This window comes from Mercenaria mercenaria, chromosome 7 (genome assembly GCF_021730395.1).
Source record: "Mercenaria mercenaria strain notata chromosome 7, MADL_Memer_1, whole genome shotgun sequence".
NCBI lineage: Eukaryota > Metazoa > Mollusca > Bivalvia > Venerida > Veneridae > Mercenaria > Mercenaria mercenaria.
In genome coordinates this window covers 87225243-87238098 of record NC_069367.1, presented here as the reverse complement: position 1 = coordinate 87238098, position 12856 = coordinate 87225243, and the positions used below count along the sequence as shown (strand labels likewise).

At 36.0% G+C, this 12856-nt stretch overlaps 1 long non-coding RNA gene across 2 annotated transcripts in view; it reads right to left on the bottom strand.

Moving 5' to 3' along the window:
* Window positions 1-248: 248 nt before the first annotated feature.
* LOC123553726 (uncharacterized) overlaps window positions 249-12856 on the bottom strand; it is a 29977-nt gene continuing 17369 nt past the window's right edge. Inside the window, exons 1-3 of one of the 2 annotated variants that reach the window (XR_008371903.1) lie at window positions 4221-5829; window positions 2606-2719; window positions 252-1545 (exon numbers count right to left, since the gene is read on the bottom strand). This is a non-coding gene — a long non-coding RNA (uncharacterized LOC123553726). Of the gene's footprint in view, window positions 1546-2605; window positions 2720-4220; window positions 5830-12856 lie in introns of those variants that run through there. The other variant, XR_008371904.1, reaches the window with a different exon arrangement.

The following is a 12856-nucleotide window of genomic DNA, read 5'->3' as shown; positions in this document are numbered from 1 at the left end:
TAACCAATACACATGCCCGAACATTTAGTTCATTTGAAACTTTAAAATTAATTCACCAAACTATTTTTTAAATGGAAGGACATTTCTTCAAAAAAAAAAATGTCTGCAATAAGATTACATATAGAATAAAGTATAAGTTTTCAACTTTATTTAAATGACTTTCATACTTAAGTTAATGTACTTCGACATTATAGCATTTTACATTAACTAAATAAAATATATCGCACAAAGTACATTTCAGAAAATGGCAACCATATAATTATTTCAGAGCATTAAAACATTTAGAAAATCAGCTTATTTAAAAAAGACATAAAAATATCAGAAAATTAATTTCCTATTTATTTGATCTGTTCTTTCTTAAAAAGAAAAAAAAAATTCAAGACACTTGAAAGAGATGAAAGAAACAACTGCTACGATTTCAAGCAAAGAAAGTTTGAAAGTGCACCAAAACTTTAACCTGAAATTCTAAGTAAAAGTAAGGGATTAATTCATAAAATATTGGTACCAGAGTTATGGACCTTGTGCCATATGATGTGGGTGATGATGAGGAATAACTATTTGACTATTTTAAGTTTGAAACAAATCCATCAAGTAATTATGAAGATAAGAAGAAAAAAAGAGTGTTAAAAAAACTCTAACCAAGGTGGGGACAGGGAATGCCGCCGCCGCCGCCGGGGTGAGTAAAATATCTATCCATGTACTTGGTATATTCAAGCTAAAAATAATGTATTCCCAGCATACCAAAAATAGATGTTTGCTATTTTTCAGCTGCTGTTTGGGTCTCAAAAATGTGATAGGTTCAGAATCCCAAAACTGGAGGTTTGCTATTTTTCAGCTGCTCTTTGGGTCTCAAAACTTTTTTTTTATCGACATAATTTAAGCTCACAATCACACAATTTTACAGACAAAATCCAAAAATTTATGTTATCTTTTATTCTACTCTTAAATATATTCACTTCAAAATACTAACAGAAAACATTATACTATTTTAACAACACAATATATATATATGACATATCAATATCACTTTTCTGTTTCATAACTGATGTCCTCTTATCCAGATATCACAATGAATACAAATCAAGTTGTCTCCACTTAACCATAGACACTTTATAAAAATATTAAAAGCACAATTTAGTATTTCAGCAAGTAACACATCATTTATGCGGTCTTCACTTACGAGTGTATACATTACACGCTGACTTTCCCTCTCTAATAAGTTCATGAGATGAAGAGAATGTTAACATATAGAGTGATTGTTCATTTTCACAGACATCAAGTTCTGAATGGTTTCCAGAGCTAGGTTGCTCCTGCTGTCAGCCTGTATCTTCCTCAGTATGCTGAAGGACGGCTCTGAATCAGCATTGCAGTGCAGTAGTGACAGGAGAAGTAAAGACATCTTACTCAGTTTAATACACCTTTCCTTTCCAGTGTGGAGCTTCATTTCCCAGACAGATATCCAGTATGTCTCTATATGATCTGGTTTGGGCAGTTCAGTCTCGGGAGTAAGAAGAACCACTGACAAACTGGACAAACAGATGGCAACTGCAACAGAAAGATTAATATTTAGCAATTGTGTTTCAGTTAAAGAAATTGAATAATTAAGTAAAATAAGGTATACCAAGAGCCTCGCCAAGCAGGGCAATATATGCTCGAAGGGTTACATCAGAGGATGGGGGCAAAATTTAAAGAACTTGACTGTTGAAGCCCAAATGACAGGAACAACAAAGGGAAGAAACTCCAGAAAAAATCTAAGTCCACAAAAAATCCTTAGCAGGTACAGGTAATGTCAAAATACACCTTAAAACTGGAGAAACCATACATGTTGTACTACAGGAAAGTGGTCTCAGTTTTTCCCTACGGCCAATAATAAAAGTTTCAAAATAAGCTATTAATAGTAACAAAAAAAGTGGTTATTAAAAAAAATATATTGTAAGTGAACAAAAAAGGGATCTGCCAAATAAAAACAAGAGCCATGCAATGCAAAGCAATATACACAAAACAGTCATATATGACCTTTGACCCCTAAGTGTGACCTTTACCTTTATGCGAAACATCCAAAACATGTGCTCTACATGCAGGGGGGTCTTTGTGTGGTGAACATTTGTGTCAAGTTTGTTTGAAATCCTTCAAGGGGTTCAAGAATTAAAGAGCTGACACAAAATTGCTAACAGACGAATGGACACCAAGAGTATAATATAATACATCCCTTTGGGTGTATAAAAATGTTTGTTCCACCTTGACTGCATCCCCTTCCAGGAAATGTCAAAATGTTGCTGCTTTATCAAATGTAGCTGCACTTTTTAATAAAATACCTCTCCTGAAAACTGTTGACAGACTGTTTAATACATTTTGCTGCTTAACCCTCAACATGCTGGACACAATTGATTTTGCCTTTGTGACCAGCGTAGATCATGATCAGCCAGCACATTCATGCAGTCTGACTATGATCTGCACTTATCACTATTCAGTCAGTATCTTTTTGTTAAGCACCCCTTTAAAACAGTTAATGGTACTGTCCAAATTGAAAGATGGACAAGTTCATTATAGAAATTAAGCAGGGTAAAGGTTAGAATAAATTTCTAAGCTGAAATTATATACTGACCTTCTTCAGGTGAGACAGTATCCCTTAGGTTTGGTTTCTTGAAGCTCAGTGACTGAAGGGTAGTATCTTTGAACCATAGTAACTACCATATTCTCATAGAAGACCCGCACATCACTGAAATATACCATAACATGTATTTAAACAACAGTCATCCATTTATTTCGAAGTGAGAAATATTGGACTGAAATAGCTTTTGTAAGCATTTATAAACCTAGCTGAAAACGGTAAGTTTTATAAACAAGAGGGCCATGAAGGCCATGTATCGCTCACCTGACCTAGGAATCATCAAGATTAACATTCTGACCAAGTTTCATTAAGATATGGTCATAAATGTGGCCTATTGAGTGATAACTAGCTTTTCCTTTGATTTGACCTGATGACCTAGTTTTTGACCCTACATAATCTAGATTCAAACTGGACCTTTAGGTCATCAAGATTAACATTCTGACCAAGTTTCATTAAGATACAGTCATAAATGTGGCCTCTAGAGTGTTAACAAGCTTTTCCTTTGATTTGACCTGGTGACCTAGTTTTTAACCCCAGATGACCAAATATCAAACTTGTCCATGATTTTATTGAAGGCAACATTCTGACCAAGTTTCATTAAGATTTGGCCAAAATTGTGACCTCTAGAGTGTTTACTAGCTTTTCCTTTGATTTGACCTGGTGACCTAGTTTTTGACCCCACATGACCCAGATTCAAACTGGACCTAAAGATCATCAAGATTAACATTCATACTAAGTGTCATGAAGATACAGTCATAATTGTTGCCTCCAGAGTGTTAACAAGCTTTTTCTTTGATTTGACCTAGTGACCTAGTTTTTGACCCCACCTGACCCAGATTTAATCTTGACCTATAGATTAACATTCTGACCAAGTTTCATTCAGATATGGTCATAAATGTGGCCTCTAGTGTGTTAATTGGCTTTTCATTTGATTTGACGTAGTGACTTAGTTTTCGACCCTACATGACCCAGATTCAAACTGGACCTTGAGATCATCAAGATTAACATTCTGACCAAATTTTATGAAGATACAGTCATAAATGTGGCCTCCTTTAGAGTGTTAACAAGCTTTCCCTTTCATTTGACCTTGTGACCTAGTTTTTGATCCCAGATGACCCAATATCGAAATAATCCAAGATTTTATTAAGGGTAACATTCTGACCAAGTTTCATTAAGATTGGGCCAAAGTTGTGACCTCTACAGTGTTAACAAGCTTTTTCTTTGATTTGACCTGGTGACCTAGTTTTTGACCCTAGATGACCCAATATCGCATTTGTCCAAGATTTTATTGAGGGTAACATTCTGACCAAGTTTTATTAAGATTGGGCCAAAATTGTGACCTCTAGAGTGTTAACAAGCTTTTTCTTTAAACTGAACTGGTGGCCTAAATTTTGACCCCAGATGACCCAATATTGAACTCGTCCAAGATTTTATTAAGGGTAACACTCTGACCAAGTTTCTTTGTGACCTCTAGAATGTTAACAGTCAAACTGTTAACGACGCATGATGATGGTCGACGGACAACAGACACAGGGCGATCACAAAAGCTCAACTTTGAGCTCTTTGTGCTCAGGTGAGCTAAAAATTATGATCTGCAAAAAAACCCCACCTTATCTCTAAAGAATCAACAACCTGAAGAATTTCTTTGTTATCTCTGGTGATACATCAGTGTTGTCTCGGTATTCTCTAACACTCCAGCCAACAACTAGTCTCTCATCATCATGTTGGTTGTCCCAGACCTGGAAGGATACCAGACCTGGAAGGGTACCAGACCTGGGAGGGTACCAGACCTGGAAGGGTACCTTGGTGAGATTTGTTGCATCACAGATGACTTTCGTGGTAGTGAATTTTTTATTAAGATATAGTCATAAATGTGGCCTCTACAGTGTTAACTAGCTTTTCCTTTGATTTGACCTGGTGACCTAGTTTTTGATCCTACATGACCCAGATTCAAACTGGACCTTGAGACCATCAAGATCAACAATCTGACTAATATTCATGAAGATACAGTCATATATGTGGCCTCTACAGTGTTAAAAAGCTTTTCCTTTGATTTGACACGGTGTCCTAGTTATTGACCCCAGATGACCCAATATCAAGCTTGTCCAAGATTTTACAGAGGATAACATTCTGACCAAGTTTCATTAAGATTGGGCCAAAATTGTGACCTCTAGAGTGTTAACAAGCTTTTCCTTTGATCTGACCTGGTGACTAGTTTTCGACCCCAGATGACCCAATATCAAATTCGTCCAAGATTTTATTGAGGGTAATATTCTGATCAAGTTTCATTAAGACTGGGCCGAAATTATGACCTCTAGAGTGTTAACAAGCTTTCCCTTTGATTTGACCTGGTGACCTAGTTTTTGACCCCAGATGACCCAATATCAAAATCTTCCAAGATTTTATTGAGAGTAATATTCTGACCAGTTTCAGTAAGTTTGGGCCAAAATTGTGACCTCTAGAGTGTTAACAAGCTTTTCCTTTGATTTGACCTGGTGACCTAGTTTTTACCCCAGATGACCCAATATCGAAGTTGTCCAAGATTTTACTGAGAGTAATATTCTGACCAAGTTTCATTAAGATTGGGTCAAAATTATGACCTCTAGAGTGTTAACAAGCTTTTCCTTTGATTTGACCTGGTGACCTAGTTTTTGACCCAAGATGACCCAATATCAAAGTTGTCCAAGATTTTATTGAGAGTATTATTCTGACCAAGTTTCAGTAAGATTGGGCCAAAATTGTGACCTCTAGAGTGTTAACAAGCTTTTCCTTTGATTTGACCTGGTGACCTAGTTTTTGACCCCAGATGACCCAATATCAAACTTGTCCAATATTTTATTGAGAGTAATATTCTGACTTAGTTTCATTAAAATTGGGCCAAAATTGTGACCTCTGGAGTGTTAACAAGCTTTTCCTTTGATTTGACCTGGTGACCTAGTTTTTGACCCCAGATGACCCAATATCGAACTTGTCCAAGATTTTATTAAGAGTAACATTCTGACCAAGTTACATTAAGATTAGGCCAAAATTGTGACCTCTAGAGTGTTAACAAGCTTTTCCTTTGATCTGACCTGGTGACCTAGTTTTTGACCCCAGATGACCCAATATCGAACTCGTCCAAGATTTTATTGAGAGTAATATTCTGACCAAGTTTCATTAAGATTGGATCAAAACTGTGACCTCTAGAGTGTTAACAAGCTTTTTCTTTGACTTGACCTGGGGACCTAGTTTTTGACCGCAGATGACCCAATATCAAACTCGTCCATGAATTTATTGAGGGTAACATTCTGACCAAGTTTCATTAAGATTGGATCACAATTGTGACCTCTAGTTGGGTAGGCAACTCTAGGCCGAGAAGCTCTGAAAACTGTTTACTGCCTCCTAGGTACAGATTAACATATCTGTGCACTTTCAAGTCACTTGGTCATTATACTTTATGTACAACATAAAAAATACTTACTGAAGGGCTGTAACCATAGCAACAGCTACAACAAGAGGACCATGATGGTCCTGAATCGCTCACCTGTTCCCACATGACCCAGTTTTGAGTATGACGTCGTTTTTTCTATTATTTGACATAGTGACCTAGTTTTTGAGCTCATGTGACCCAGTTTTGAACTTGACAGATATTATCAAGATAAAAATTCTGACCAATTTTCCTGAAGATCTATTGAAAAATATGGTCTCTAGAGAGGTCACAAGGTTTTTCTATTATTTGACCTATTGACCTAGTTTTCGAAGGTACGTGACCCTGTTTGAACTATAACTAGATATCATCAAGGTGAACATTCTCACTAATTTTCATGAAGATCTCATGAAAATATGGCCTCTAGAGAGGTCACAAGGTTTTTCTATTTTTAAACCTACTGGCCTAGTTTTTGACCGCATGTGACCCAGTTTTGAAACTGACATAGATATCATCAAGGTGAACATTCAGATCAATTTTCATGAAGATCCATTGAAAAATATGGCCTCTTGAGAGGTCAAAAGATTTTTCTTATTTGAGACCTACTGACCTAGTTTTTTGACCGCAGTTGACCCAGTTTCAAACCTGACCTAGATATCATCAAGATGAACATTCAGACCAACTTTCATACAGATCCCATGAAAAGTATGGCCTCTAGAGAGGTCACAAGGTTTTTTTTATTATTTGACCTACTGACCTAGTTTTTAAAGGCACGTGACCCAGTTTCAAACTTGACCCAGATATCATCAAGGTGAACATTCTGACCAATTTTCATGAAAATCCATTCAAGGGTATGGCCTCTAGTGAGGTCACAAAGTTTTTCTATTTTAAGACCTACTGACCTAGTTTTTTATCACAGTTGACCCAGTTTCAAACCTGACCTAGATATCATCAAGATAAACATTCAGACCAACTTTCATACAGATCCCATGAAAAATATGGCCTCTAGAGAGGTCACAACGTTTTTTCATTATTTAACCTACTGACCTACTTTTTGAAGGCACGTGACCCACTTTCGAACTTGACCTAGATATCATCAAGATGAACATTCTGACCAATTTTTATGGAGATCCATTCACATTTATGGCCTCTAGAGAGGTCACAAGGTTTTTCTATTTTTAGACCTACTGACCTAGTTTTTGATCGCATATGACCCTGTTTCGAACTTGATCTAGATATCATCAAGATGAACATTCAGACCAACTTTCATACAGATCCCATGAAAAATATGGCCTCCAGAGAGGTCACAAGGTTTTTCTATTATTTGACCTACTGACCTAGTTTTTTACGGCACGTGACCCACTTTCGAACTTAACCTAGATATCATCAAGGTGAACATTCTGACCAATTTTCATGAAGATCTCATGAAATATATGGCCTCTAGAGAGGTCACAAGGTTTTCCTATTTTTAGACCTACTGACCTAGTTTTTGATCGCACGTGACCCAGTTTCGAACTTGACCTAGATATCATCAATGTGAACATTCTGACCAATTTTTATGAAGATCTATTCACAAGTGTGGCCTCTAGAGAGGTCACCAGGTTTTTCTATTTTTAGACCTACTGACCTACTTTTTGAAGGCATGTGACCCACTTTTGAACTCGACCTAGATATCATCAAGATGAACATTCAGACCAACTTTCATACAGATCCCATGAAAAATATGGCCTCCAGAGAGGTCACAAGGTTTTTCTATTATTTGACCTACTGACCTAGTTTTTGAAGCCACGTGACCCAGTTTCGAACTTGACCTAGATATCATCAAGGTGAACATTCTGACCAACTTTCATGAAGATCTTGTGAAATATATGGCCTCTAGAGAGGTCACAAGGTTTTTCTATTTTTAGACCTACTGACCTAGTTTTTGACCACACGTGACCCAGTTTCGAACTTGACCTAGATATCATCAAGAAGAACATTCTGACCAATTTTCATAAAGATCCCATGAAAAATGTGACCTCTAGAGTGGTCACAAGCAAAAGTTTACGCACGCACGCACGTACGCACGCACGCACGACGGACGCTGCGTGATCACAAAAGCTCACCTTGTCACTTTGTGACAGGTGAGCTAAAAATGTAAGACAAGATGAAAACACTGACACTTTGCTCTACATACTTACTAGCCTTTCTGTACTAGGTTTTTTTTGTTCAAATTCTTTTGTGACAGATATTTATAATACAAACTATCCAGATAGTCAGACAAGACAATATTAAGTCCCCATGTTTTTGTAGCTTTTATTTGAAACTTAAGGTGGAATGCGCCTAATTTGAAGTTGTTAGGTTCCGTTTTGAAATTTTGTTTAATGTAAAATTCAGCATATTCTTCATAGAATGCGTATTTTACATTTTTGATATTTCTGTAACTTTTTTCTCTACAAACCTTCAAACACGACCATTGACGTCCATTTTTGATGAACCATGATTTCACGTCCGTCAGACTGTTTTCTTAAATCGTTCTGTTCAGTCAACAAGTATCGATTTGCTTGTTTCTCGTTATAATTTCATTTAAAAATGTCTTTGAAATGGTGTAAAATTTGTGGAGATCATTTAAACGTTGAAGTCGATATTTACGTTAAAGTGACGTCAGAGCGACAAATATAACGTTTAGTTTTGAAAAAAAAGTTTGCGTTAATCTTGTCTTATGTAAAACTCGAACGATAGAAATTGACAAAAAACTAACATTATCGTGAAAACTTTATTTTCTGTCGATTGAAGGAATAAAATTATGGGGTCACCGAATTCGTTTTGGCGTAAAATTACGTTACGCTACCCCTACCCCCCAAATCACAAGATAGTGCCATTGAGTATTTTTCATGTATCTTCTCCTTTTACGATAAACTCTAATATTTTATTTTTCTTAGTAAAATTAAATCAAAATAGCCTTTAAAACTCTGTTACATAGCGAAATAATTTCTGTGTAGAACTCAGATTTTAATGTTTAGATTATATTTGATATATGAGAATGCGACAAAATCAACACCTCGTTACCCTTTGCCCTGAATTACATTACTCTACTCCTACTCCTGATATAAAAAAAAATGCGTAATTCAATGGATTTTCTGATTCTCGTGATGAAGACAAACTCATCTTTAACCTATTTAAGTAGAATTTAATCAAAAGAGGCCTTTACAATTATTAATGATTTCATTCAACGTTACAAATGTTACAAGTGAAATAATTTATCTCGCAAGTTAATAATAATACTTGAAAACTCTTGTATCGATGCACATTACATTGTTAACATTTACAAAAATAACTTTTAAAAGAAAACGAAAGAATATAATGAAAATCCTTTATTTGAATTATCTCAGCCTTTTAATTTTAACAAGTACCAGTATATAATTCCATCACATGCCGCTAATAGAACTGAGGCAAACAAATATAGGCCTACTTTATAAATATAGGCCTCTATGCCATAAATATCTTATTAGTTAATATAGGTGCATTCTTAATGAAGCAGATTCGAACAACAACCAGTCTTCAGAAAATAATACTGGGGTAAACAGAACCTGGCCAACCTCGGCACAGTAGGAAAAAAAGTAAAACGAATGAGATGAAAATGAGAAATATTCATTTTAACATAACTCGGAAAAAAGTGCTAATATAATTTTTTAAAATTTAGGAAGCCTTTTTGTACTTATAACATTATGTTCGAGTAAACATTATTTTATCTAACTTTATTACAAATTTTACGTTTTGGAAATATTTCGATTGTTTGGAGAGTAGTCGGACACACCGATTTCGAATAGAGTGAATCCTCCTGAATAACCGTGGGAAAACAGCTACGGAGGCTGTTGCTCTGAAAAGGTTAATTTATTTAGCAGCTTGGCTAGATAGAAACACCATCCTTTGCAAAGAGGTTTCAGCTCTCCGGAGATGTGTGTACAAATGTTATCCTTGTATTCATAGACACATAATAGAAACATATTCCATACATAATACTGTTTCCTAATATTAGAAACATAATAAGAAATACGAGTAAAGAAAACATTCCATGACATAAAAAAAAAAAAAGATTTTTTTTTTTTTTTTGGTTTAGCTCTGTTTTTCTACGTTACTGCGGGCAGTTAACCTAACCAGTGTTCCTGGATTCTGTATTCTCAATAAATAACTTCTATCTTAACCACATAAATCAAAGGTGGAGGACGAATTATTATGGAAACGTGCCTTCTAACAAATCGGCATGCCCTACCCGGGGACCGAACTCGCGATCCATAGAACTGCACTCCTACTGAGCTAAGCGGATGGGGTAAAAGAAAGAAAGAAAGCAGCGGTTGTGACTGACACTCACTGTAACTCAATAAACCTCTCTTATATCATGAATAATGAATCTGTAGAAATTATGATTTATTTCAAATAGCGTCTGTGGTATTAAATTTCAAAATAATGAAAAATTAACTCTGACCCGTGAAACCAAATTCCGCCATCAAATTATGTGAACGTATGCTTGGAGCGGGTAATTAACCGGGCAAGCCCATGGCAACTTATCTTATGGTCAGATGTTACTAGGGTGGTGAAGTAAGAAACAAAATAGTAAAATTGTAAGACCTTGGGATGTGCGCGCGTGCGTGTGTGCGTACTTAGGGAGGGTTAGGAATAATACAGTAAAACTTCTCCAGCGCGGCCTTCTCTTAAGCAAAAACCTCTCTATAACAACACCATCAAAATTTCCCTCAGCTGAAATATACTATCAATTTTACCTCTCCAGAACAACAACCTCTACATAACAGTCAATATTTGTATCTCCCAAAGGGTGTTGCTATACAGAGGTTGCACTGTGTTAAGAAAAACAAGATATAAACAACCTTTACTCCCTTGGAGGGGCGGTTGAGTCAAGGGTCATACGTCTGAAATCACAACCTTTAGAATATTTGATTCTGTTGTATAATATTGATCAGTGGTACTGTACAATAATGATCCTTCTGTTTGTGTTTCAAGTGTGAAAACTCCGAACAATATACACAATTGCATATGCAAATATTTTTCATGTTAGCAGTGTTTTACAACGGAAAATATGTTTATTGGTACTTTGAATAAGAAAAATTTGAAAAAATAAGCTTTATCATATAGAAAGTATATTTAAAGCGACTTTCAAAAATAACATGATCAGTATTTTAAGCAAAGTTGTCGTATTGGCATATGTTATACATTCTGCATTCAAACCATTTCTCAATGAAGTCGCCAATTTTACAGTTATAAAGACCTCTTTTGAAAGGAAAGCTCTCTTTCTCACGTTCCATGATTTGTTTCACGCCTGTAGTGAACAACTGATGAATGAGAATGTAAAATATTAAGGTTTGAAAAGAGATATATCAGAATAACAGCCAAACTGAGCTATGTTGTTATTTGGGGGTAGGGGTAGCGTAACGTAATTTTACGCGAAAATGAATGCGGTGACCCCATAATTTTTTTCCTTCAATCAACAGAAAATAAAGTTTTCATGATCATATCTTTTTTGTCAAAGTCTATCGTTTGGGTTTTACATGAGACAAGATTTAAGAAGCAAAACTTTTTATTCAACACTAAAGTGTATTTTTTGCTTTACGTCACTTTAACGTAAATATCGGCTCAACGTTTAAAAATGATCTCCACAACTTATACACCATTTCAAAGACATTTTTAAAATGAATTATGATGAGAAACAGCAAAATCGATACTTGTGACTGAAAACAGAACGATTTAGAAAACAGCCTGACGGACGTGAAATAATTGGTTCAGGAAAAATGGAGTCAATAGTCGTGTTGAAGGTTTGTAGAGAAGAAGTTACAGGCAATATCAAAAAAAGTTAACATACGCATTCTAAGAGGTAATATGCTGAATTTTTATATTAAAAAATTTCGAAACGGAACTTGTCAAGTTGCACTCTTCTTAATATCCTAAAGAACTCAAATTTAAAAACAGAGGGTCATCGATGACCCTGGATCGCTCACCAAAGTTAATATGGCTACATGTTCAAATGGTCAACTGCTGATTTTTTAGAAATTTTTTTGGAAAGATTTCCGATGTACAATCAAGTAACCCTTGGGGGGCAGGGCCAATTTAACCCTGGGTCATGATTTGAAAAAAGTTTGTAGAAGTCTACTAGGCATGTTACATGTCAACTATCTTAAGACCTAGGCCTCTGGTTTATTTTTAAGCAAACAAAAATTTATGAAGATTTCCCTATGTACAATCAATATCCCTGGCCGGGGTCAATTGACCATGTGGGGGTGGGGGTGGGGAGGGTCAAGATTTGAACAAGTCTTTGTAGAGGACCACTAGGCATGCTATATGATATTTGACCAATGTGTGACCTTGACCTCAATTAAGGTGACCTGGGTTGTGCATCTTGCATGTTGTCTTGTTAGGCATTAAATTGGGTGTAGTTTATGAAAACTCGTTCCAGTGTTTGATGATTTGGAGCAGACACAAATTTAAGCTATCTGATCTTTGACTTCTAAGTGTGACATTGACCTTGGACCTAGTGACCTGAGTTGTGTGCTCTGCAAATTTTTTTGCCTTAGGTCAACCTTATGATGGTTAGATTTATAAAAACCTTCCAAATTGGTTAAAGTAGGCAGGAAGTGTCCCTCCAGTCCACGTATTGACCTTTGGTTGTGTTGTGGACCTTGACCTTGGACCAGTGACCTGGGTTGAGCACTGTGCACATCATCTTGCAGAGATAATATTTGATGCCAGTTTATAATCATCCCTGTGCCAGTATGGAGTGGACAAGATTATGAAAGGACAGACAAAACAAAGGACAGACATGTGTGATTCCAGTAAAGCCCAAAAATCCT